A 26,379-nucleotide genomic window follows, 5' to 3' on the forward strand; every position below is an offset into this window, starting at 1 on the left:
ACTATCCTTGTGTTCAAAATCTTCTATGGAATATTCGGAGGAGGAACCCACCTTGCAATGCCGAAGACAATCTGCGCGCCGGACTCATCGTCATTGAAGCCTGGTTCAGGGGCTACTGAGGGAGTCCTGGATTAGGGGGTCCTTAGACAGTCGGACTATATCCTTTGGCCGGACTGTTGGACTATGAAGATACAAGATTGAAGACTTCGTCCTGTGTCCGGATGGGACTCTCCTTGGCGTGGAAGGCAAGCTTGGCAATACGGATATGTAGATCTCCTCCCTTGTAACCGACGCTGTGTAACCCTAGCCCCCTCCGGTGTCTATATAAACCGGAGGGTTTAGTCCGTAGGACAAGAACAATCATACCATAGGCTATCTTCTAGGGTTTAGCCTCTACGATCTCGTGGTAGATCAACTCTTGTAATACTCATATCATCAAGATCAATCAAGCAGGAAGTAGGGTATTACCTCCATCGAGAGGGCCCGAACCTGGGTAAACATCATGTCCCCTGCCTCCTGTTACCATCCGCCTTAGACGCATAGTTCGGGACCCCCTACCCGAGATCCGCCGGTTTTGACACCGACATGGGGTATGGCTTGAAAGCGCGTGAAGGCGTCTCGCCCCTGCAAGGCGTGATATCCTCTATTGAAAGGTGCCACATGGAAGAGCAACTCTTCGGACCTCTAGTTCTCCGGCGTGCCGAATACTACATCGAGTATAATTTTCCCCGAACATCGTGCTTCACGACTGGGGATAATCACTCGAAAGGTGGTGATGCTTTGCTTGATGCGACACTTGTCCATTTGCAATTTATTGAGCGTGTCTACGTAGATGAGGTTTAGTTCGCTGCCGCCGTCCATGAGCACCTTCGTGAGTCGAAAGCCGTCTATGATTGGGTTTAAGACCAAGGCGGCAGGTGCTCGGACTGCTCTGTCCCTTAGTTCGTCATCGACAGTAAAAGTTTTTGCCGTATCGTTCCAAGGATTTATTGCAGCAACTTGGTTAACTTCAGTGAGGTCGCGGAGCGCCCTTTTGCGCCGATTATTTGAAGAGAAGGTCTCGAAGACCGTAAATACATTAAGGTCGTCATCCTCCGAAGAGTGCTTCTATGGGGTGGTGTTGGTGAGGATGGCCTCGCCGCTCTTAGCCACCTGCCGGAGTACCCAACATGCCCGAAGGCTATGTGTTAGTTCAGTATTCGGCGTCGTGTGTATCTGACAGGGCTTATGGAGCAATTCATCAAGGACAATTCTATGTCCTGTGAAGGGTTTAATTTTCTTGTCAATGAGATGATGATCGGGTGCCCCGTAAGGTTTCATCCTTTTTGCCTGTCCGGTGTGCTGCTTAAAGGCAGGAGGTTCCCACCGGGCTGTTCGGGCTTTCCAGGCGCTTTCCATTGCGCAATACTTCTGTACTATATGTGCCAATCAGCAAAGTGTAGTATGCGGCGGCGGTTGAGGGCATTGAGAATTCCCTCGTCCGTACAGTTGCGGCAGAAAACTGAAACCGCGTCATCGTCGCAACAATCTTTAATCTTGTTTTTAACAAGGAGGAATCTGGCCCGGAAGTGATGGACCGTTTCCTGAGGTTGCTGCCGTACATACATTAGGTCACATATGTCTAGAGGACCTAAATTGCTTGGTGAATATCGCTTGTGGTGGGTGGGTGGGCTGAAATCCGAACCCTGACCCGCTATTGGATCCAGAGTTTGAAAAATCTCCGAGGTCACTAGTCCAGGATCAGGAGGGTCCTGGTGACTTTCGGGCTCAACGCCTGATTCTATGTTCAGAGGACCTGTGGTCTCTTCCCGAAGATGGGTATGCGGCTCGCAGGGCTCGAAAATCCGAACATGGCTTGTTATCAACTTAGGGGGAGAAGTATTATCGGCTTGTTCCTCCACGACCGCTACCAGATGGGTGATCGGCGGGGACTTGATTTCCCTCTGATCGGGTTTAAGCCCAATTCGATCATAGTCTGTTGCGACCCCCAGGGCGGCGATGCGATCTAGAATTTCGTTCAAGGACGACACATCTGCCGGATCCATCTTTTTGGAGTGTTCGAGGCCGATGCGGAGATGATGTTTGGCGATTTGGGGGCCGCCTTTGGCTTAACGGCCGAGTGGGCGCCCATGGTAAAACAGCCGAGTTGGAGGATCTGTCCCGGAGCTAGGGCTCCTCTAGAGGTGATGTTGTCATTGATGACAAGGCGAGCCATCGATCCTTCCATCGACGACACAAAGGAACTCTCAATGAAAGCACCAATGTCGGTGTCAAAACCGGCCGATCTTGGGTAGGGGTCCCGAACTGTGCGTCTGAGGATCGAAGGTAACAGGAGACGGGGGACACGATGTTTACCCAGGTTCGGGCCCTCTTGATGGAGGTAATACCCTACTTCCTATTTGATTGACTTTGATGAGTATAGGGGTTACAAGAGTTGATCTACCTCGAGATCATAATAGCTAAACCCTAGATGTCTAGCCTATGTAATTTCCGATGATGGTAATGAGCCTAGCCTCTACGGGCTAAACCTCCAGTTTATATACACACCGGAGAGGCCTAGGGTTTGTACAAGGTCGGCTAATCAGGGAAGGAAACGATACACCCGGACTCTAATCTTGCCATTCACGTATGGAGAAGTCCCACCCGGACACGTTGGATGATCTTCAGCTTGATCTTGTACGGCCCATCCAACCTGGCCCATACTCCTGGGCCGGACACCTGAGGACCCCCGAATCCAGGACTCCCTCAGTCGTCTCGCCAACTATTGCTTCTACAACTATTGCTAACGCATAGCGATAAAGTAAAGCAATTACATGGCATTTGCATTTCATACATTAAAGAGACAACCATAAGGCTCCTGCCCGTTGCCGATAACTTATGAAACATGATCATCTCATACAATAACGCATATCACATCATGTCTTGACCATATCACATCACAACATACCCTGCAAAAAGAGTTAGACATCCTCTACTTTGTTGCTTGCAAGTTTTACGTGGCTGCTACAGGTTTCTAGCAAGAAACGTTCTTACCTTCGGCAAAAACCACAACGATGAATTATCAAGTTTGCTGTTTTAACCTTCTTCAAGGACCAGCCGCAGTCAAATTTGATTCAACTAAAGTAGGAGAAACAGACACCCGCCAGCCACCTTTATGCAAAACTAGTTGCATGTCAGTCGGTGGAACCGGTCTCATATACGTGGACATGTAAGGTTGGTACGGGCCGCTTCATCCAACAATGCCGCCGAATCAAAATAAGATGTTGGTGGTAAGGAGTATGAACATCACCACCCACAACTTCTTTGTGTTATACTCGTGCATATCATCTACGCATAGACCTGGCCCATGATGTCACTGTTGGGTAATGCTGCATGGAAAACAAAAAATTTCTACGCACACGCGGTGATCTATCCATGGAGATGCATAGCAACGAGCGGGAGAGTGTGTCTACGTACCCCTGTCAACTATAAGCTGAAGCGTTTAACAGCGCGGTTGATGTAGTCGAACTTCTTCGTGCTCCAACCGATCAAGTACCGAACGTATGACACCTCCCGTTCAGCACATGTTCAGCTCGGTGACGTCCTCGCCTTCTTGATCCAGCAAGACATGCGAAGTAGTAGATGAGTTCCGGCAGCACGACGGCATGGTGATGGTGATGGTGATGTGATCTCCGCAGGGCTTTGCCTAAGCACTACGAAAATATGACCGATGGAGTAAACGATGAACAGGGGTGCCGCACACGGCTAAGACAATGTTGTGTCCTTGTGTGGCGCCCCCTCCCCACATATATATAGGTGGGAGGGAGGGAGGAGCAGCCAAAGGAGGCGCCCAAGTAGGAGGAATCCTACTTGGAGTCCCTCCCAAGCCGTGCTCACCCAGCCTTATATAGGCGTGAGGGAAAGGCCGGGGAGGGTGCCCCCCCTTTCCTTTCTCCCATGAGAGGGAAAGGCAGGAGGGGCTAGCCCTCTCCCCTTTCCTTCCCTTAGGGCCTGCTGTCCAAAGAAGGGGCGCACCAGGGGCTGGTCTGCTCCCCCTTTAGCCCATTAGGCCCATATCTTTGCAGGGGTGCCCGAAACTCCTTTCCAGTGACCCGTTAAGTACCCGGTACCCTCCGAAACACTTCCGGTGTTCGAATACCATCGTCCTATATATCAATATTTACCTCTCGACCGTTCCGAGACTCCTCGTCATGTCCGTGATCTCATCCGGGACTCCGAACAACATTCGGTCACCAAATCACATTACTCATATAATACTATATCGTCATCGAATGTTAAGCGTGCGGACCCTACGGGTTCGAGAACTATGTAGACATGACCGAGACACCTCTCCGGTCAATAACCAAAAGTGGAACATGGATGCCCATATTGGCTCCTACAACTTCAACGAAGATCTTTATCGGTCAAGCTGTTATGACAACAAACGTAATTCCCTTTGTCCATCGGTATGTTACTTGCCCGAGATTCGATCGTCGGTATCTTCATAACTAGTTCAATCTTGTTACCGGCAAGTCTCTTTACTTGTTCCGTAATACATCACCTCATGACTAACTCCTTAGTCATTTGCTTGCAAGCTTATGATGTGTATTACCGAGAGGGCCCAGAGATACCTCTCTGATACTCGGAGTGACAAATCCTAATCGCGATCTATGCCAACTCAACGAACACCTTCGGAGATACCTGTAGAGCATCTTTATAATCACCCAGTTACGTCGTGATGTTTGATAACACACAAGGCATTCCTCCGGTATCCAGGAGTTGCATAATCTCATAGTCGAAGGAATAAGTATTTGACATGAAGAAAGCAATAGCAATAAACTGAACGATCATTATGCTAAGCTAACGGGTGGGTCTTGTCCATCACATCATTCTCCTAATGATGTGATCCCGTTATCTAGTGACAACACATGACCGTGGTTAGGAAACCTTAACCTTCTTTGATCAACGAGCTAGTCTAGTAGAGGCTTACTAGGGACACAATAGTTGTTTATGTATTCACACATATATTTAAGTTTCCGATCAATACAATTCAAGCATGAATGATGAACCTTTATCATGAATAAGGAAATATAAAATAACAACTTTATTGTTGCCTCTAGGGCATATTTCCTTCATCTTCTTCTTGGGGATGGCCTCAGGAGGCAGGATAGCACTCTCGTCATCAGAGTTCTGGACTGCTGCAGCCTGGTAGGCATGCTCGAGGGAGCACACCGCATCCTTTTCGTCGCAGGCGACCGTGATGATACCGCCACTTCCTGGCATCTTGAGGATGTTGTAGCCGTGGTGAGTTGCTGCCATGAACTTGGCGAGGGCCGGATACCCGAGGATGGTGTTGTACAAGAGGCCGATGTGGGCGACGTCGAAGTCGATGAGCTCGGTGTGGTAGTTGTCTCGCTTGCCGAAGGTGACTAGGAGATGCACCATGAGCCACGTCACCCGCCTGGGATGGCGGGGGAGGCAGCGAGCGGGGACGGCGCAAGAGTCTCACCGGCAGCGCAAGAGCTCATGCGCCATGAGCAGTGTAGCCTGGGCATTCGCCGGCCCTCGGCGAGCATGAGAGGAGGACGACATGGATGGAGTGGGCGACAGAGTGGCGGTGCGGCCATCGCGCCGCACGGAGGGTGGCAGCGACGAGTCCTGCTGCTCGCGAGCAGCAGGGTCAGTGGCGGCGTTGGCCGCGGGGGAAGCAGAGCGGCGAGGAGCGCCGTTGCCCACGGGTGCTGTCTGGGCGACACGAGCGGCCCGGCACTTGGCACGGACACGGCGAGCATTGGCCATGGGAGCGACGGAACGGAGGCGGAGCGAATGATGGAAGAAGGACTTCGACAGCCCCCTACCTGGCGCGCCAAATGTCAGATTCAGGGCTCCGCAGAACCTAGGAAGGTTCAAACTCTGGGGCGTGTGCGAAGAACTCAACCTATGCAGCCTACCAGCCCGTCGCCCCACAGCCTAGCCTGATTCACGTGAGCAAGGAAGAAGATGAACATGGCAGTTTACCCAGGTTTGGGCCACCTTCCGGTGTAATACCCTACTCCTGCTTTGTGGTGGATTGGCCTCACGAGGAGGTTGGAAGATGAACTAGTACAGTGGTTGAGCTGCCTTGCGAGGGCTCGAGGAAGGGAGTGAGTCTATCAGGGTGGCAAATGAGCCGATCCCTTCTATGGTGGTGGCTAACCTATATTTATAGTGGCATCGGTCCTCTTCTCCCGAATTGTAGGCGGAAGGGATCCCACAGTGGCCAATTTGAAAGGGGACAAGTAGTACATCTTATCCTGACGAAAGGCGGTCTTCGCCTACAAAGCTTCTGGTCTTGAAGCAGCGGTGGGCTCGGCGATGACATTCGTCTTGCCGTGCTGACGGTCTTGGTCTCGTTGCACCGGAATGGAAACCTTTGCCAGGGTCCTTGGGAACCCACATCTGTCCTTGCCTCCTTAGCACCAAAGAGGAAACTGCCTCTTCTGCGCCCGCTGGCGCCCGCCTGCCTTGGTCGTCATGGCTTGCGTCATCAGAGCCTCATGAGGCGGGGTGCCTGCATAGAAATCTCCGCTCCTCGGGAGGTCGCCTGGGGAGGCTGCTCCCGTGGGAGGTCTTGGCGTCGTTCACTTCGCAAGGCTTGCCCCTCGCGAGGGTCTTGTCTCGATGGTCTTGAAGGTGGTCCGTACCAGGCTATCGTAGGAGCCTCGCCGTGGGCAACAGGCAGGCAAGTCTGGGTACCCTCGTTCCAAGAACGCCCACAAATCACTTAACCTCAAGTACTGGTGCTTGTGGTCACCTTGCACCACATCAACAGCCTTCCACCTTGCCCTATATGCCACACTCCTTGACACATCCACTGAAAACTAGGTCTTTGTCTTTTCAATTAATGCATCCACAGGAGATCTAATGTCTTATCTCAATGCTTCCTGTACTGATCTGGACAACCACTTTGTAGTAACCTGTTGGGAACGTTGCATGCAAAACAAAAATATTTCTACACACACGCAAGATCTATCCATGGAGATGCATAGCTACGAGAGGGGAGAGCATCTTTATACCCTTGAAGATCGCAAAGCGAAAGCGTTTATCAACGCGGTTGATGTAGTTGTACACCTTCACGATCCGTCCCAATCAAGTATCGAACGTATGGCACCTCCGCGTTCAGCACATGTTCATCTCGATGACGTCCTCGCCTTCTTGATCCAGCAAGACGGGCGAAGTAGTAGATGAGTTCTGGCAGCACGATGGCGTGGTGACGGTGTTTGTGAAGAACAATCTCCGCAGGGCTTCACCTAAGCACTACGGAAACTATGACGGAGGATAAAATAGAGGGGACGGGGTTGCCGGCACACGGCTTGGTGAATCTTGATGATCCTTGGGTGCTAGCCTTGCCCCTCTATTTATATGTTGACCCCTATGGTCGAAACTTGGAGTAAAAGCCTCCTCAAAGTCGGTTTTGCCCGAAAGGCAAGAGTCCTTCTTGGACTCTAGGGCTAGACGCCAGGGTTCCCGGCGTCTACCCCCTACCGCCAAGGTTCCTGGCGTCTAGCCTCTGGTCTCCACAACACTCCCTTTTGCACTTTTAAAAAGCCTCGCGGGCTTTCCCCTTTGGCCCAAATAAAGTGTTCTCGTACCCAAACATTTCGGGAAACATCCGGAACCCCTTCCGGTGAATTCCGGAACCCTTCTGGAGATCAAACACTATTATTCCATATATCAATCTTTACCTCCGGACCATTCCGGAGCTCCTCTTCATTTCTGTGATCACATCCGGGACTCCTAACAACATTTGTTCACCAACATACATAACTCCTATAATACTATATCGTCAACGAACGTTAAGCGTGCGGACCCTACGGGTTCAAGCTATGTAGACATGACCGAGACACCTCTCTAGTCAATAACAAATAGCGGAACCTGGATGCCATATTAGCTCCTACATATTCTACAAAGATCTGTAAGGTCGAACCTTATAACAACATACGTAATTCCCTTTGTCCATCGGTATGTTACTTGCCCGAGATTCGATCGTCGGTATCTTCATACCTAGTTCAATCTCGTTACCAACAAGTCTCTTTACTCATTCCGTAATACATCACCTCGTGACTAACTCCTTAGTAATTTGCTTGCAAGCTTATGATGTGTATCAGCGAGAGGTCCCAGAGATTCCTCTCCGATACTCGGAGTGACAAATCCTAATCTCGATCTATGCCAATTCAACAAACACCTTCGGAGATACCTGTAGAGCATCTTTATGATCACCCTGTTACGTTGTGACGTTTGATAGAACACAAGGTATTCCTCCGGTATCCGGGAGTTGCATAATCTCATAGTCGAAGGAATATGTACTTGACATGAAGAAAGCAATAGCAATAAACTGAACGATTGCTACCTCTTGAGCATGCGTTGGTTTTCCCTTGAAGAGGAAAGGGTGATGCAGCAAAGTAGCATAAGTATTTCCCTCAGTTTTTGAGAACCAAGGTATCAATCCAGTAGGAGAATACATGCAAGTCGCCTAGTACCTGCACAAACAATCAAGAACCTTGCAACCAATGCGATAAAGGGGTTTTCAATCCCTTCACGCCCACTTGCAAAAGTGAGATCTGATAAAGATAATAAGATAAATATTTTTGGTATTTTCGTTGTATAGATTGGAAAGTAAAGATTGCAAAATAAAGGGCGACAGAAATAGCTAGTTGACGGGAAACTAATATGATGTAAAATAGACCCGGGGGCCATAGGTTTCACTAGTGGCTTCTCCTAGAATAGCATATATTACGGTGGATGAACAAATTACTGCAAAGCAATTGATAGAAAAGCGCATAGTTATGAGAATATCTAGGCGTGATCATGAACATAGGCATCACGTCCGTGCCAAGTAGACTGAAACGATTTTGCATCTACTACTATTACTCCACACATCGACCACTATCCAGCATGCATCTAGAGTATTAAGTTCATAAGAACAGAGTAACGCATTAAGCAAGATGACATGATGTAGAGGGATAAACTCAAGCAATATGATATAAACCCCATCTTTTTATCCTCGATGGCAACAATACAATACGTGCCTTGCTGCCCCTACTGTCACTGGGAAAGGACACCGCAAGATTGTACCCAAAGCTAAGCACTTCTCCCATTGCAAGAAAGATCAATCTAGTAGGCCAAACTAAATCGATATTTCGAAGAGACTTGCAAAGATATCAAATCATGCATATGAGAATTCAGAGAAGAATCAAATATTGTTCATAGATAATCTTGATCATAAACCCACAATTCATCGGATCTCGACAAACACACCGCAAAAAGTACTACATCGAATAGATCTCCAAGAACATCGAGGAGAACTTTGTATTGAGAACCAAAGAGAGAGAAGAAGCCATCTAGCTATAACTATGGACCCGGAGGTTTGTGGTAAACTACTCACACATCATCGGAGAGGCTATGGTGTTGATGTAGAAGCCCTCCGTGATCGAATCCCCCTCCGGCAGATCACTGGAAAAGGCCCCAAGATGGGATCTCACGGGTACAGAAGGTTGCGGCAGTGGAAAAGAGGTTTCGTGGCTCTCCTGGATGTTTTCAGGGTATAAGAGTATATATAGGTGAAAGAAATAGGTCGGTGGAGCTACGAGGGGCCCACGAGGGTGGGGGGCGCGCCCTACCCCCTTGGGCGCGCCCTCCTGCCTCGTGGTCGCCTCGTTGCTTCCCTGGCTTCCACTCCAAGTCTCCTGGATTGCGTTTGTTCCAAAAAAGATCCCCGCGAAGGTTTCGTTCCGTTTGGATTCCGTTTGATATTCCTTTTCTGCGAAACACTGAAATAGGCAAAAAAAACAGCAATTTGCACTGGGCCTTGGGTTAAGAGGTTAGTCCCAAAAATAATATAAAAGTGTATAACAAAGCCAATTAAACATCCAAAACAGAATATATAATAGCATGGAGCAATCAAAAATTATAGATACGTTGGAGACGTATCAAGCATCCCCAAGCTTAATTCCTGCTCGTCCTCGAGTAGGTAAATGATAAAAACACAATTTTTGATGTGGAATGCTACATCACATATTCTTCAATGTAATTTTTCTTTATTGTGGCATGAATGTTCAGTCCGAAAGATTCAAGATAAAAGTTTAATATTGACATAAAAATAATAATACTTCAAGCATACTAATAAAGCAATCATGTCTTCTCAAAATAACATGGCCAAAGAAAGTTATCCCTACAAAATCATATAGTCTGGCTATGCTCTATCTTCATCACACAAAGTATTTAATCATGCACAACCCCGATGACAAGCCAAGCAATTGTTTCATACTTTTGATGTTCTCAAACTTTTTCAACTTTCACGCAATACATGAGCGTGAGCCATGGACATAGCACTATAGGTGGAATAGATTGGTGGTTGTGGAGAAGACAAAAAGGAGAAGATAGTCTCACATCAACTAGGCATATCAACGGGCTATGGAGATGCCCATCAATAGATATCAATGTGAGTGAGTAGGGATTGCCATGCAACGGATGCACTTAGAGCTATAAGTGTATGAAAGCTCAAAAAGAAACTAAGTGGGTGTGCATCCAACTCGCTTGCTCACGAAGACCTAGGGCAATTTGAGGAAGCCCATCATTGGAATATACAAGCCAAGTTCTATAATGAAAAATTCCCACTAGTATATGAAAATGATATCATAGAAGACTCTGTATCATGAAGATCATGGTGCTACTTTGAAGCACAAGTGTGGTAAAAGGATAGTAGCATTGTCCCTTCTCTCTTTTTCTCTCATTTTTTTCTTGGGCCTTTTCTCTTTTTTTATGGCCTCTTTTTTTTCTTCTCTTTATTTTTTTATTTTTTGTCCGGAGTCTCATCCCGACTTGTGGGGGAATCATAGTCTCCATCATCCTTTCCTCACATAGGACAATGCTCTAATAATTATGATCATCACACTTTTATTTACTTACAACTCAAGAATTACAACTCGATACTTAGAACAAAATATGACTCTATATGAATGCCTCTAGCAGTGTACCGGGATGTGCAATGAATCAAGAGTGACATGTATGAAAAAATTATGAAGGTGGCTTTGCCACAAATACGATGTCAACTACATGATCATGCAAAGCAATATGACAATGATGGAGCGTGTCATAATAAACTGAACGGTGGAAAGTTGCATGGAAATATATCTCAGAATGGCTATGGAAATGCCAAAATAGGTAGGTATGGTGGATGTTTTGAGAAAGTTATATGGTGGGTGTATGATACCGGCGAGAGTTGCGCGGTATTAGAGAGGCTAGCAATGGTGGAAGGGTGAGAGTGCGTATAATGCATGGACTCAACATTAGTCATAAAGAACTCACATACTTATGGAAAAAATCTATTAGTTATCGAAACGAAGTACTATGCGCATGCTTCTAGGGGGATAGATTGGTAGGAAAAGACCATCGCTCGTCCCCGACCGCCACTCATAAGGAAGACAATCAATCAATAAATCATGCTTCGACTTCATCACATAACGGTTCACCATACGTGCATGCTATGGAAATCACAAACTTTAACACAAGTATCTCTCAAATTCACAATTATTCAACTAGCATGACTCTAATATCACCATCTTCATATCTCAAAACAATCATAAAGAATCAAACTTCTCATAGTATTCAATGCACTTTATATGAAAGTTTTTATTATACCCATCTTGGATGTCTATCATATTAGGACTAAATTCATAACCAAAAGCAAATTACCATGCTGTTCTAAAAGACTCTCAAAATAATATAAGTGAAGCATGAGAGATCAATAATTTCTATAAAATAAAACCACCACCGTGCTCTAAAAAGATATAAGTGAAGTACTAGAGCAAAATTGTCTAGCTCAAAAGATATAAGTGAAGCACATAGAGTATTCTAATAAATTCCGATTCGTGTGTGTCTCTCCAAAAAGGCATGTACAGCAAGGATTATTGTGGTAAACTAAAAAGCAAGGACTCAAATCATACAAGACGCTCCAAGCAAAACACATATCATGTGGTGAATAAAAATATAGCCTCAAGTAAAGTTACCGATAGACGAAGACGAAAGAGGGGATGCCTTCCGGGGCATCCCCAAGCTTAGGATTTTGGTTGTCCTTGAATTTACCTTGGGGTGTCTTGTGCATCCCCAAGCTTAGGCTCTTTCCACTCCTTATTCCAAAATCCATCAAATCTTTACCCAAAAACTTGAAAACTTCACAACACAAAACTTAAACAGAAAATCTCATGAGCTCCGTTAGTGTAAGAAAACAAACCACCACTTTAAGGTACTGTAATGAACTCATTATTTATTTATATTGGTGTTAAACCTACTGTATTCAAACTTCTCTATGGTTCATACCCCCCGATACTAGCCATAGATTCATAAAAATTAGCAAACAACACACGGAAAACAGAATCTGTCAAAAACAGAACAGTCTGTAGTAATCTGTATCAAACGTATACTTATGAAACTCCAAAAATTCTGAAATAAATTGGTGGACGTGAGGAATTTATCTATTAATCATCTTCAAAAATAATAAACCTAAAATCACTCTCCATTAAAAAATGGTAGCTAATCTCGTGAGAGCTAAAGTTTCTGTTTTTTACAGCAAGATCGCAAAGACTTCACCCAAGTCTTCCCAAAGGTTCTACTTGGCACAAACACTAATTAAAACATAAAACCACATCTAAACAGAGGCTAGATGAATTATTTATTACTAAACAGGAACAAAAAGCAAGGAACAAAAATAAAATTGGGTTGCCTCCCAACAAGCGCTATAGTTTAACACCCCTAGCTAGGCATTGATAATTTTAATGATGCTCACATCAAAGACAAGAATTAAATCACAAAGAGAGCATCATAGAACACGTGATAAACACATATAAGTCTAACATACTTCCTATGCATAGGCATTTTATAAGCAAACAAATTATCGTAGCAAGCAAAAATTAGCATATGCAAGGAAGAAGAAAGAGACGATAGCAATCTCAACATGACGAGAGGTAATTTAGTAAGATAAAAATTTATACAACCATATTCTCCTCTCTCATAATAATTACATGTAGGTTCATAGGAAAATTCAACAAACTAGCTATCACATAACATATTCTCAACACGATCCACATGCATGTGAAGTTGACACTCTTCCAAAATAGTGGGATTATCATGAACTAAAGTCATGACCTTTCCAAACGCACTTTTATCAAAAATTTCATAAGATTGAACATTCTCCAAATATGTGGGATCTAAAGTTGACACTCTTCCAAACCCACTTTCAATACTATCGCAAACACTAATACCAATCTCATATTCATCATGGGGCTTAAATAAATTTTCAAGATCATAAGAAGAATCACTCCAATCACGATCATTGCAACAAGTAGTAGACATAGCAAAACTAGCATCCCCAAGCTTAGGGTTTTGCATATTATTAGCACAATTGACATCAAGAGAATTTATAATAACATCATTGCAGTCATGCTTTTGATTCAAGGAACTATCAAGTATGGTTGCAATAGCAATAATCTCATGTTTACCATAAGGAACTATAGCAAATTCATCTCCATAAATATTGGCATCATGGCCATAAGAATAGCAAGAATCATGTTCATCAAGGGATATTTCAACCAAATCATCGCAATCATAATTATCTATAGATTCGTGCATATCATTATTTTATTCCAAAGCAACGGTCATTCTCTCAATAAATTCCTTAACATAGGCATTATGAGCATAGTTTTCATAGCAATATTTAAGTATGTCGGAATTTTTAGATTTGTCGAGAGTAATATCATACTTTTCAATCAAAGAAGCAACTTCATGAGCACCCTTAAAAAGGACAAATTCTTTAATTTGTTCGATATCATAGTAACTATAAACACCCTTTCCATAATAAGATAAGATTTCATTATCATTAAACTCACATAGGTAGGGAAGATGTTTTTTAGGGTTCTTAGAGCAACAAGTAAAATCATAGATTTGACAAAGATTCCAAGCATAGCATAGCAGACTATTTATTTGATACCATAAGAGCTTCCCCTTTTCAGACAAACGATGACGCACAAAATGAGCATGCTCATCTAAAGATTTTCCCTCAACTAAACTAGTTGGGGTTTCAGCACGAGCACATATAGATCGAAGATGATCCAAGTATAACACTTTAAGTGGATCCATATCAATAGATTTTTAGCAAGCAAAGATGCAAGCAAATAGAAGGAACATGGAAACACAAACAAAAAGACATACGGGAAGAAGGCGAAGAAAAGGCAAAGGTTTTCGAAAATCATTTTAGAAGTGGGGGAGAGGAAAATGAGAGGCGAATGGCAAATAGTGTAATGCGAGGGAGAAGAGTTTGTGATGGGTACTTGGTATGTCTTGACTTGAGCGTAGATCTCCCCGGCAACGGCACCAGAAATCCTTCTTGCTACCTCTTGAGCATGCGTTGGTTTTCCCTTGAAGAGGTAAGGGTGATGCAGAAAAGTAGCGTAAGTATTTCCCTCAGTTTTTTGAACCAAGGTATCAATCCAGTAGGAGACTACACGAAAGTCGCCTAGTACCTGCACAAACAATCAAGAACCTTGCAACCAATGCGATAAAGGGGTTGTCAATCCCTTCACGGCCACTTGCAAAAGTGAGATCTGATAAAGATAATAAGATAAATATTTTTGGTATTTTTGTTGTATAGATTGGAAGGTAAAGATTGCAAAATAAACGGCGATAGAAATAGCTAGTTGACGGGAAATAATTATGATGTAAAATAGACCCGGGGGCCATAGGTTTCACTAGTGGCTTCTCTCAGAATAGCATACATTATGGTGGATGAACAAATTACTGCAAAGCAATTGATAGAAAAGCGCATAGTTATGAGAATATCTAGGCATGATCATGAACATAGGCATCACGTCCGTGTCAAGTAGACCGAAACGATTCTGCATCTACTACTATTACTCCACACATCGACCGCTATCCAGCATGCATCTAGAGTATTAATTTCATAAGAATAGAGTAACGCATTAAGCAAGATGACATGATGTAGAGGGATGAACTCAAGCAATATGATATAAACCCCATCTTTTTATCCTCAATGGCAACAATACAATACGTGCCTTGCTGCCCCTACTGTCACTGGGAAAGGACACCGCAAGATTGAACCCAAAGCTAAGCACTTCTCCCATTGCAAGAAAGATCAATCTAGTAGGACAAACTAAATCGATAATTCAAAGAGACTTGCAAAGATATCAAATCATGCATATGAGAATTCAGAGAAGAATCAAATATTGTTCATAGATAATCTTGATCATAAACCCACAATTCATCGGATCTTGACAAACACACCACAAAAAGTATTACATCGAATAGATCTCCAAGAGCATCGAGGAGAACTTTGTATTGAGAACCAAAGAGAGAGAAGAAGCCATCTAGCTAATAACTATGGACCCGAAGGTCTGTGGTAAACTACTCAAACATCATCGGAGAGGCTATGGTGTTGATGTAGAAGCCCTCCATGATCGAATCCCCCTCCGGCAAATCGCCGGAAAAGGCCCCAAGATGGGATCTCATGGGTACAGAAGGTTGTGGCGGTGGAAAAGTGGTTTCGTGGCTCTCCTGGATGTTTTCAGGTTATAAGAGTATATATAGGTGAAAGAAATAGGTCGGTTGAGCTACGAGGGGCCCACGAGGGTGGGGGCGCGCCTACCCCCCTAGGCGCGCCCTCCTGCCTCGTGGCCGCCTCGTTGCTTCCTTGACTTCCACTCCAAGTCTCCTGGATTGCGTCTGTTACAAAAAAGATCCTCGCGAAGGTTTCGTTCCGTTTGGATTCCATTTGATATTCATTTTCTGCGAAACATTGAAATAGGCAAAAAAAACAGCAATTTGCACTGGGCCTTCGGTTAATAGGTTAGTCCCAAAAGTAATATAAAAGAGTATATTAAAGCCCATTAAACATCCAAAACAAATAATATAATAGCATGGAACAATCAAAAATTATAGATACGTTGGAGACTTATCAACGATCATTATGCTAAGATAACGGGTGGGTCTTGTCCATCACATCATTCTATTAATGATGTGATCCCGTTATCAAATGACAACACATGTCCATGGTTAGGAGACCTTAACCATCTTTAATTAACGAGCTAGTCTAGTAGAGGCTTACTAGGGACACGGTATTTGTTTATCTATTCACACATGTATTTAAGTTTCCGATCAATACAATTCTAGCATGAATAATAAACCTTTATCATGAATAAGGAAATATAAAATAACAACTTTATTATTGCCTCTAGGGCATATTTCCTTTAGTCTCCCACTTGCACTAGAGTCAATAATCTAGTTCACATCGCCATGTGATTTAACACCAATAGTTCACATCGTCATGTGATTAACACCCTAGTTTACATCGCTATGTGACAAAAACACAAAGGATTTACTAGAGTCAATAATATAGTTCACATCGACATGTGATTAACACCCAAAGAGTACTAAGGTGTGATCATGTTTTGCTTGTGAGAGAAGTTTAGTCAACGGGTCTACCACATTTAGATCCGTATGTATTTTGCAAATTTCTATGTATACAATGCTCTGCATGGAGCAAATCTAGCTAATTGCTCCCACTTTTAATATGTATCCATATCGAGACTTAGAGTCATCCGGATTGGTGTCAAAGCTTGCATCGACGTAACCCTTTACGGCAAACTCTTTATCACCTCCATAACTGAGAAATATCTCCTTGGTCCTCTTAGGTAACCAAGGATAATTTTGATCGTTGTCCAGTGATCTACTCCTAGATCACTATTGTACTCCCTTTCTGAACTCATGGCAAGTTACACAATAGGTTTGGTGCACAACATGACATACTTTATAGAACCTATGGCTAAGGCATAGGGAATGACTTTCATTCTCTCTCTATCTTCTGCCGTGGTCGAGTTTCGAGTCTTACTCAACTTCACACCTTGTAACATAGGCAACAACTCTTTCTTTGACTGATTCATTTTGAACTTCTTCAAAACTTTGTCAAGGTATGTGCTTTGTGAAAGTCCTATCAAGCGTCTCGATCTATCTCTAAAGATCTTGATGCCCAATATATAAGCAGCTTCACCGAGGTCTTTCATTGAAAACTCTTATTCGAGTATCCTTTTATACTATCCAGAAATTCTATATCATTTCCAATCAACAATATGTCATCTACATATAATATCAGAAATGCTATAGAGCTCCCACTCACTTCTTGTAAATACAGGCTTCACCGAAAGTCTGTATCAAAACATATGCTTTGATCACCTCACCAAAGTGTATATTCCAACTCTGAGATGCTTGCACCAATCCATAGATGGATCGTTGGAGCTTGCACGCTTTGTTAGCACCTTTAGGATCGATAAAACCTTCTGGCTGCATCATATACAACTCTTCTTTAAGAAATCCATTAAGAATGCAGTTTTGACATCCATTTGCTAGATTTCATAATCATAAAATGCGGCAATTGCTAACATGATTCAGACTAACATAAGCATCGCTACGGGTGAGAAAGTCTCACCGTAGTCAACCCCTTGAACTTGTCGAAAACCTTTTGCGACAAGTCGAGCTTTGTAGACAGTAACATTACCATCATCATCAGTCTTCTTCTTGAAGATCCATTTATTCTCTATGGCTTGCAGATCATCGGGCAAGTCCACCAAAGTCGACACTTTGTTCTCATACATGGATCCTATCTCAGATTTCATGGGCTCAAGCCATCTGTCGGAATCTGGGCTCATCATATCTTCTTCATTGTTCGTAGGTTCGCATTGGTCTAGTAACATGACTTCTAGAACAGGATTACCATACCACTCTGGTGTGGATTGTGCTCTGGTTGACCTACAAAGTTTAGTAGACTTGATCTGAAGTTTTATGATCATCATCATTTGCTTCCTCTCTAGTTGATGTAGGCATTACGAAAACGGTTTTCTGATGTACTACTTTCCAATTCGCGAGAAGGTACAATTACCTCATCAAGTTCTACTTTCCTCCCACTCACTTCTTTCGAGAGAAACTCCTTCTCTAAAAAGGACCCATTCTTGGCAACAAAGGTCTTGCCTTCGGATCTGTGGTAGAAGGTGTACCCAATAGTTTCCTTAGCGTATCCTATGAAAACGCACTTCTCCGATTTGGGTTCGAGCTTATCATGTTGAAGCCTTTTTGAAGGAAATATGCCCTAGAGGCAATAATAAAGTTGTTATTTTATATTTCCTTATTCATGATAAAGGTTTATTATTCATGCTAGAATTGTATTGATCGGAAATTTAAATACATGTGTGAATACATAAACAAATACCGTGTCCCTAGTGAGCCTCTACTTGACTAGCTCGTTGATCAAAGATGGTTAAGGTTTCCTAACCATGGACATAGTTGTCATTTGATAACAGTATCACATCATTAGGAGAATGATGTGATGGACATGACCCATCTGTTAGCTTAGCATAATAATCGTTCAGTTTTATTGCTATTGCTTTCTTAATGTCAAATACATATTCCTTTGACTATGAGATTATGCAACTCATGGATACCAGAGGAATGCCTTGTGTGCTATCAAACATCACAACGTAACTCGGTGATTATAAAGATGCTCTACAGGCATCTCCGAAGGTGATTGTTGAATTGGCATAGATCGAGATTAGGATTTGTCACTCCGAGAATCGGAGAGGTATCTCTGGGCCCTCTCGGTAATACACATCATAAGAAGCCTTGCAAGCAAAGTGACTAATGAGTTAGTTACAGGATGACGTCTTACGAAACGAGTAAATAGACTTGTCGGTAACGGGATTGAACTAGGTATGAAGATACCGATGATCGAATCTCGGGCAAGTAACATAACATACGGATGGACAAAGGGAATAACGTATGTTGTCATAACGGTTCGACCGATAAATATCTTCGTAGAATATGTAGGAACCAATACAAGCATCCAGGTTTCGCTATTGGTTATTGACCGGAGAGGTGTCTCGGTCATTTCTACATGGTTCTCGAACCCGTAGGGTCCGCACGCTGAACGTTCGATGACGATATTGTCTTATATGAGTTACGTGATTTGGTGACCTAATGTTGTTCGGAGTCCCGGATGAGATCACGGACATGATGAGAAGTCTCGAAATGGTCGAGAGGTAAAGATTGATATATAGGATGATGGTATTCGGACACCAGAAGTGTTCCGGAGTGTATCGGGTAATTATCGGAGTACCGGAGGGGTTACCGGAACCCCCGGGGGAATATATGGGCCATATGGGGCATGAGAGGGGAGCACACCAGCCCACAAGGGGTGGCGCCCCCCTATGGCGGGTGGCCTAATAGGATATGGAGAATAGGGGGTTCGACCCCCTTCCTTCTCTTCTTCCCCCTTCCTTTCTTCTCCAGTGAAAAAAGGTAAGGGGGGCGCCACTTAGGGAAACCCCAAGTAGGATTCGGATCCTACTTGGGGCGCCCCTTGGCTGCCTCTCTTCCCCTCCCACCTATATATGTGTGGGGAAGGGGCGCCTAGAACACACAACATCAATTGTTAGCCGTGTGCGGCGCCCCCCTCCACAGTTTACACCCCTGTCATATTTTCGTAGTGCTTAGGCGAAGCCCTGCGAGGATCACTTCACCAGCATCGTCACCATGCCATCATGCTGACGAAACTCATCTACTACATCTACATCTTGCTAGATCAAGAAGGCAAGGGACGTCACCGAGCTGAACGTGTGTTGAACTCGGAGGTGCCGTACGTTCGGTACTTGATCGGTCGGAGCTAGAAGAAGTTCGACTACATCAACCGCGTTGTCAAACGCTTCCGCTTTTAGTCTACGAGGGTACGTAAATATACTCTCCCCCTCGTTGCTATGCATCTCCATGGATGGATCATTGCGTGTGCATAGAATTTTTTTTGTTTTCCATGCAGTGTTTCCCAAAAGTGGCATCGGAGCCAGGTCTATGCGTAGATGATATGCACGAGTAGAACACAAAGAGTTGTGGGCGGTGATAGTCATACTGCTTTACCACCAAAGTCTTATTTTGATTCAGCGGTATTGTGGGATGAAGCGACCCAGACCAACCATACATGTCCACGTACATGAGACCGGTTCCACCGACAGACATGCAACTAGTTTTGCATAAAGGTGGCTGACGGGTGTCTGTTTCTCCTACTTTATTTTAATCGAATTTGACTGTGGCTGGTCCTTGAAGAAGGTTAAAACGGCAAACTTGACGAAGCACCATTGTGGTTTGATGCGTAGGTAAGAACAGTTCTTGCAAGAAGCCCGTAGCAGCCATGTAAAACTTGCAACAACAAAGTAGAGGACATCTAACTTGTTTTTGCAGGGCTGTTGTGATGTGATATGGTCAAGACATGATGTGATATACGTTATTGTATGAGATGATCATATTTTTTAAAAGTTATCGGCAACCAGCAGGAGCCTTATGGTTGTTTTTTTATTGTATGAAATGCAAACGCCATGTAATTGCTTTACTTTATCACTATGCGTTAGTGATAGTTGTAGAAGCAATAGTTGGCGAGACGACCACGACGCAACGATGGAGATCAAGGTGTCGAGCCGGTGACGATGGAGATCATGACGATGCTTTGGAGATGGAGAGCAAAAGCACAAGATGATGGCCATATCATGTCACATATTTTGATTGCATGTGATGTTTATATTTTATGCATCTTATTTTGCTTAGCACGGCGGTAGCATTATAAGATGATCCCTTCACTAAATTTCAAGGTATAAGTGTTCTCCCCGAGTATGCACCATTGCGACAATTCATCATGTTGAGACACCACGTGATGATCGGGTGTGATAGACTCTACGTTCACATACAACAGGTGCAAGACAGTTTTGCACATGCGGAATACTCGGGTTAAACTTGACGAGCCTAGCATGTACAAGACATGGCCTCGGAACACTGGAGACTGAAAGGTCGAACATGAATCATATAGTAGATATGATCAACATAGAGATGTTCACCATTCATGACTACCCCATCTCACGTGTTGATCGGACATGAGTTAGTTGATTTGGATCATATATCATTTAGATGACTTGAGGAGTGTCTATCTAAGTGGGATTTCTTAAGTACTTTGATTAATTGAACTTTAATTTATCATGAACTTAGTCCTGATAGTATTTGCAAATTATGTTGTAGATCAATAGCTCGCGTTGTAGCTCCCCTATGTTTTTGATATGTTCCTAGAGAAAACTAAGTTGAAATATGATAGTAGCAATGACGCAGACTGGGTCCGTGATCTGAGGATTATCCCCATTGCTGCACAGAAGAATTATGTCCTTGATGCACCGCTAGGTGACAGACCTATTGCAGGAGCAGATGCAGATGTTATGAACATTTGGCAAGCTTGATATGATGACTACTTGATAGTTTAGTGCGCCATGCTTTACGGCTTAGAATCGGGACTTCAAAAACATTTTGAACGCCATGGAGCATATGAGATGTTCCAAGAGCTGAAATCGGTATTTCAGACTATGCCCGTGTCGAGAGGTATGAGACCTCTGACAAGTACTTTTCCTACAAGATGGAGGAGAATAGCTCAGCCAGTGAGCATATGCTCAGAATATCCGGGCATTACAATCGCTTGAATCAAGTAGGAGTTGATCTTATAGATAATATAGTGATTGAAAGAGTTCTCTAGTCACTATCAGCAAGCTACTAGAACTTCGTGATGAACTATAATATGCAAGGGATGACAAAAATGATTCACGAGCTCTTCGCGATGCTGAAATCGGCGAAGGTAGAAATCAAGAAAAAGCATCAAATGTTGATGGTTAATAAAACCACTAGTTTCAAGAGAAAAGGGCAAAAGGGAAAGAAAGGGAACTTCAATAAGAATGGCAAACAAGTTGCCGCTCCCATGAAGAAACCCAAAGCTAGACCCAAGGCTGAAACTGAGTGCTTCTACTACAAAGGAAATGGTCACTAGAAGCGGAACTGCCCCAAATACTTGGCAGATAAAAAGGATGGCAAAGTGAACAAAGGTATATTTGATATACATGTTATTGATGTGTACTTTACTAGTGTTCATAGTATCCCCTGGGCATTTGATATCGATTCAGTTGCTAAGATTAGTAGCTCGAAACAGGAGTTGCAAAATGACCAGAGAGTAGTCAAGGGCGAGGTGATGATGTGTGTTGGAAGTGATTCCAAGGTTGATAAGATCACCATCGCACACTCCCTCTACCTTCGGGATTCTTGTTGGACCTAAATAAATGTTATTTGGTGTTTTCGTTGAGCATGAATATGATTGGATCATGTTTATTGCGATACGGTTATTCATTTAAGTCAGAGAATAATTGTTGTTCTGTTTGCATGAATAAAACATGGTCATACACCCAATGTAAATGGTTTATTGAATCTCGATCATAGTGATACACATATTCATAATATTGATGCCAAAAGCTGCAAAGTTGATAATGATAGTGCAACATATTTGTGGCACCGCCGTTTAGGTCATATTGGTGTAAAGCGAATGAAGAAACTCCATGCGGATGGATTTTTGGAATCACTTGATTATGAATCATTTGATACTTGCGAACCATGCCTCATGGGCAAGATGACTAAAACTCCATTCTCTGGAACAATGGAGCGAGCTAATGACTTATTGGAAATAATACATACTGATGTATGCGATCCGATGAGTGTTGAAGCACGCGGAGGGTATCGTTATTTTCTCACCTTCACAGATGATTTGAGTAGATATGGGTATATCTACTTAATGAAACACAAGTCTGAAACATTTGAAAAGTTTAAAGAATTTTAGACTAAAGTAGAGAATCATCGTAACAAGAAAATAAAGTTTCTACGATCTAACCGCGGAGGCGAATATTTGAGTTACAAGTTTGGCTTAATTTAAAACAATGTGGAATAGTTTCATAACTCACGCCACCTGGAACACCACAGCGTAATGGTGTGTCTGAACGTCGTAACCGTACTTTATTGGATATGGTGTGTTCTATGATGTCTCTTAACGATTTACCACTATCGTTTTGGGGTTATGCATTAGAGACAGCCACATTCACGTTAAATAGGGCACCTTCTAAATCCGTTGATACGACACCATATGAACTCTGGTTTGGCAAGAGACCTAAGCTATCGTTTCTTAAAGTTTGGGGCCGCGACACTTATGTCATAAGGCTTCAACCTGATAAGCTCGAACCCAAATTGGAGAAGTGCATCTTCATAGGATACCCTAAGGAAACAATTGGGTACACCTTCTACCACAAATCCGAAGGCAAGATCTTTGTTGCCAAGAATGGAACCTTTCTAGAGAAGGCGTTTCTCTCGAAAGAAGTGAGTGGGAGGAAAGTAGAACTTGATGAGGTAATTGTACCTTCTCTCGAATTGGAAAGTAGCACATCAGTGAAATCCGTTCCCGTGATGCCTACACCAAATAGTGAGGAAGCTAATGATGATGATCATAAAACTTCAGATCAAGTTACTACTGGACCTCGTAGGTCGAACAGAGCATGTTCCACGCCAGAGTGGTACGGTAATCCTGTCCTGGAAGTCATGTTACTAGACCATGACGAACCTACGAACTATGAAGAAGCTATGATGAGCCCAGAATCCGGCAGATGGCTTGAGGCCATGAAATCTGAGATAGGATCCATGTATGAGAACAAAGTGTGGACTTTGGTGGACTTGCCCGATGATTGGCAAGCCATGGAGAATAAATGGATCTTCAAGAGGAAGACTGACGCTGATGGTAATGTTACTGTCTACAAAGCTCGACTTGTCGCAAAAGGTTTTCGACAAGTTCAAGGAGTTGACTACGATGAGACTTTCTCACCCATAGCGATGCTTAAGTCCGTCTGAATCATGTTAGCTATTACCACATTTTATGATTATGAAATCTGGCAAATGGATGTCAAAACTGCATTCCTTAATGGATATTTCAAAGAAGAGTTGTATATGATGCAACCAGAAGGTTTTGTCGATCCTAAAGGTGCTAACAAAGTGTGCAAGCTCCAGCGATCCATCTATGGACTCATGCAAACATCTCGGAGTTGAAATATACGCTTTGATGAGGTGATCAAAGCATATGGTTTTATACAGACTTATGGTGAAGCCTGTATTTACAATAAAGTGAGTGGGAGCTCTGTAGCACTTCTGATATTATATGTGGATGACATATTGCTGATTGGAAATGATATAGAATTTCTGGATAGCATAAAACGATACTTGAATAAGATTTTTTTCAATGAAAGACCTCGGTGAAGCTGCTTACATATTGGGCATCAAGATCTATAGAGATAGATCAAGATGCTTGATAAGATTTTCAATGAGTACATGCCTTGACAGGATTTTGAAGGAGTTCAAAATGGGTCAGTCAAAGAAGAAGTTCTAGCCTGTATTGTAAGGTGTGAAGTTGAGTAAGACTCAAAGCCTGACCACGGCAGAAGATAGAGAGAGAATGAAAGTCATTCCCTATGCCTCAGCCATAGGTTCTATAAAGTATGCCATGCTGTCTACCAAACCTGTTGTGTACCTTGCCATGAGTTTGGCAAGGGGGTACTATAGTGATCCAGGAGTAGATCACTAGACAGCGGTCAAAATTATCCTTAGAGGACTAAGGAAATATTTCTCGGTTATGGAGGTGATAAAGAGTTCGTTTTAAAGAGTTATGTCGATGCAAGATTTTACACCGATCCAGATGACTCTGAGTATCATTCTGGATATGTACTGAAAGTGGGAGCAATTAGCTAGAGTAGCTCCATGCAGAGCATTGTAAACATAGAAATTTGTGAAATACATACGGGTCTTAATATGGCAGACCCGTTGACTAAACCTCTCTCACAAGCAAAACATGATCACACCTTAGTACTCTTTTGGAGTTAACCACATAGTGATGTGAACTAGATTATTGACTCTAGTAAACTCTTTGGGTATTGTTCACATGGTTATGTGAACTATGAGTGTTAATCACATGACGATGTGAACTAGATTATTGACTCTAGTGCAAGTGGGATACTGAAGGAAATATGCCCTAGAGGCAATAATAAAGTTGTTATTTTATATTTCCTTATTCATGATATAGGTTTATTATTCATGCTTGAATTGTATTGATCGAAAACTTAAATGCACGTGTGAATACATAAACAAATACCGTTTCCCTAGTGAACCTCTACTAGACTAGCTCGTTGATCAAAGATGGTTAAGGTTTCCTAACCATGGACATGAGTTGTCATTTGATAACGGGATCACATCATTAGGAGAATGATGTGATGGACAAGACCCATCCATTAGCTTAGCATAATGATCGTTTAGTTTTATTGCTATTGCTTTCTTAATGTTAAATACATATTCCTTCAACTATGAGATTATGCAACTCCCGGATACTGGAGGAATGCCTTTTGTGCTATCAAACGTCACAATGTAACTGGGTGATTATAAAGATGCTCTACAGGCATCTCCGAAGGTGTTTGTTGAGTTGGTATAGATCGAGATTAGGATTTGTCACTCCGAGTATCGGAGAGGTATCTCTGGGCTCTCTCGGTAATACACATCATAAGAAGCCTTGCAAGCAAAGTGACTAATGAGTTAGTTACAGGATGATGTATTACAGAACGAGTAAAGAGACTTTCTGGTAACGAGATTGAACTAGGTATGAAGATACCGATGATTGAATCTCGGGCAAGTAACATACCGATGGACAAAGGGAATAACGTATGTTGTCATAATGGTTCGACTGATAAAGATCTTCATAGAATATGTAGGAACCAATATGAGCATCCAGGTTCCGCTATTGGTTATTGACCAGAGATGTGTCTCGGTGATGTCTACATAGTTCTCGAACCCGTAGGGTCCGCACGCTTAACGTTCAATGACAATATTTTATTATATGAGTTATGTGATTTGGTGACCGAATGTTGTTCGGAGTCCCGGATGAGATCACAGACATGACGAGAAGTCTCGAAATGGTCGAGAGGTAAATATTGATATATAGGACGATAGTATTCGGACACTAGAAGTGTTCCGGAGTGTATCGGGTAATTATCGGAGTACCGGAGGGGTTACCGGAACCCCCGGGAGGAATATATGGGCCATATGGGCCATGAGAGGGGAGCACACCAGCCCACAAGGGGTGGCACCCCCCTATGGCGGGTGGCCGAATAGGATAAGGAGAAGAGGGGGTTCGACCCCCCCCTTCCTTCTCTTCTTCCCTCTTCCTTTCTTCTCCGGTGAAAAAAGGAAAGGGGGCGCCACTTGGGGAAACCCCAAGTAGGATTCAGATCCTACTTGGGGCGCCCCCTGGCTGCCTCCCATCCCCTCCCACCTATATATATGTGGGGAGGAAGGCGCCTAGAACACACAAAATCAATTGTTAGCCGTGTGCGGCACCCCCCTCCACAGTTTACACCCCCCGTCATATTTTCATAGTGC

This window comes from Aegilops tauschii, chromosome 4 (genome assembly GCF_002575655.3).
Source record: "Aegilops tauschii subsp. strangulata cultivar AL8/78 chromosome 4, Aet v6.0, whole genome shotgun sequence".
NCBI lineage: Eukaryota > Viridiplantae > Streptophyta > Magnoliopsida > Poales > Poaceae > Aegilops > Aegilops tauschii.